This window comes from Pteropus vampyrus, unplaced genomic scaffold (assembly GCF_000151845.1).
Source record: "Pteropus vampyrus isolate Shadow unplaced genomic scaffold, Pvam_2.0 Scaffold32, whole genome shotgun sequence".
NCBI lineage: Eukaryota > Metazoa > Chordata > Mammalia > Chiroptera > Pteropodidae > Pteropus > Pteropus vampyrus.
Window position 1 is genome coordinate 1,329,523 of NW_011888813.1, and position 2,672 is coordinate 1,332,194.

Sequence of the window (2,672 nt, forward strand, 5' to 3'; positions counted from 1 at the left end):
TGAAACCAAAAACACTCCACATACACCTGGACCATGTTAAAATTTGATCCCAAAGCAGGAAACTTTAGAATTGCTCTGAAAATTATTAGAATGGGAGGAGATAGTTTTCTGCTCAGATTTTTTTTCTGGTCAAGTATTTTCAGTGAGTTATTCTGCCATCATCCGTCTAACCAACTTGCTTGCTCCTGTGTGCTCAGGGAGTATGAAGCAGGCTCAGGAACACCCTGAGGCTGGAGAAGGGAGTCCTGCCCCGAGAGCTGGTTCCTCACAGCTGGCAAAAGGCTGCTGAATTCAGGGAAGTAGCTGGGAGGCTCCTACTGTCTGCAATTCCCGGAGAATATTTTATTTCAATGAAATAATTAGGAAAGAAAAATGAGGATAGAGAGCTCCCCGTTGCAGTTGAAAGTTGGAGACTTTTGGCCTCCCCAGGACCTAGCCTTCCCCGCAGACTCATGGGTGTGGCTGATACCCTGGTGGAAGGGATGCCAGGAGCTAGAAACATTCCCTGGGAGCTAACCTCCGCAGGGCATGAGTGCTCAGGCTCCCCTGTGGGCTTATTCTCTCCCACGCCTGAGAATCTTGCATTCATTTGTTCTCCTTCATCCTGTGCCAGAACACAGTTCTTCTGATCGGGTGCCTGGCTCTCAGAATTTGGGAGTGCTGCTGTTGGTCACCTAGAACTCACTGCTGGCCCTGTGTCCTCTTATTGGGCTACGGGGACAACTCTTTCTATACAAGTCATCTCCCTGAAGATGCCAAGCCCCTCTGTGGTGCTGTCTGCACTGCATGGTGCATATCTAATAATAGTAATTAATAAGCAGTCACTTATTAATAACACTGGAAACATCATCACGTGGGTGACAGAAAGTCAAATAAACCAGTAGGCCAGCAATGCAGCACAGGCCTTGAGGGAGGAGAGAACAGAAGAGCAGAAAGGATATTTGTAAGGGGCGTTGGGCAAACTGCTTTGAGCCAATAGCATTTGAGGTTGAATTTGAAATCTGCTCAAGCAAGGCATGTGGAGATGTGAGGGCTTGTCTCTACTGAAGTTCTGGCTGGGGAGCAGCAGAACTGTCTTATGCCCATTCGCTAGTGACTTGGTCTTGGCTTGAGAAGTCTTTGGTATCCCCAGATTTGGCTGCCGTAGAGCAGTAGAAACTCAGAAAGAAAGAACAGTATGCACACCCAATTAATGATTGAAGAAACTAAAGCAATTGGCCATTGTCATTGTCTTCTAAAGATTATTGAAAGAATTAGCAAGTGAAAGAAACTCTACCATGAAGCCACAAAACTCCCAACCAAAGCAACCCCTGAAATTCACATACAAGAGTCATCAGGACAACAAGACTGAATATGTTAAGTCTGTTTATTGATTACCTTGATTTTATAGGCATAGTTATGTTTATAATATGTAACTGAATATATTTCAATAAATAACACAATAAAGCCAACTTGCTGTGGAGATTAAGTGAGATAATGCATTAGTGCATACCAGGTGCTTACCTCAGTACCTGGCAGGGGGACATAACGCTAGGGACTAGGGCTGGTAGCTGCTGTGCACTGGTGGTATGAACCCGTGGCTTGTGGCCAGCCTCTAGTCTGATTAGTTGCTGCCTATACCATCTCAGATATTAAATATTTTAAATCCACTTTGATAACAATAACTGATACTCTTTATTGTAAACTTTCCATGTGCTGTTTACTCTCACAAATGTTTTTTGATATAATCGTAACAGGATATGTTTGAGGATAGCATCATTTCCATTTTACAGATGAGAAAACCGAGGCTCAAAAAATGTTAGTAACTTGGCTAAGGTCTCGTGGCCAGCGAATGGTGGAGCTGGGATTTAAACCCAAATGACCTCATGGCCGAGCCTTGGGATTTTAACCACAATGCTGCCAGCAAAGTGACATGGATGGTGCCGGTTATTATTATTGTTGTCATTATCATCATATTAACTCGGTTTTTGCCCCTGGAATGTCATGGACAACTAACTTATCCTTTCGATTGGTGATGAAATTGTTTCTTGCTTCATCCTGAAAGCACTGGTCCTGCACATTTGAGGAAAGCTGAAACAGATCCTGTCCTGTTTTGTTTTCCCCATGCACCGAGGGAAGGCGGCAGCCACACAGCTGAAAGAAAGAAGGTAGGCCCACAGGGAAACTTCTAACCTGATGGCCTCTGACCGCGGCCCTCTTAGCCCAAGACAGAGGGGTGAGCAGAGGCAGTCCAGGCCTTCCTTTAAAAAAAAAGTCACCACTGACGTGGCAGCATCATTTGGGCAAACGCCTGATATTGCTTTACACTTATGGTTGCATTACATGTCTGCAAGGAAAGCCGCCTTATTGTCTTTGAAGTTATCTTTCTTTGCTTTTCGTACAAATCCACTCTCATAAGTCTGGAGCTATCTGGGGGAACACTACATCACTGGGAACAGCAGAGTGGTAGTTAGCTAAATGTTATAGAGGAATGAGGTAAAATAAACCCTGAGATTATGTGATAAAAGGCAGACTAAAAGGGTATACCAGAGTAACTGAAAGATAAATAACACTTAAGAAGTCTACATCCATGTAAATGGAATAAAATAATAATAACCAGTATGTTCAAATACACAAGGTAAAGTAGATTAGGAATCAAAAGGGCTGAAAACGTAAATGGTAGTAATTACAGC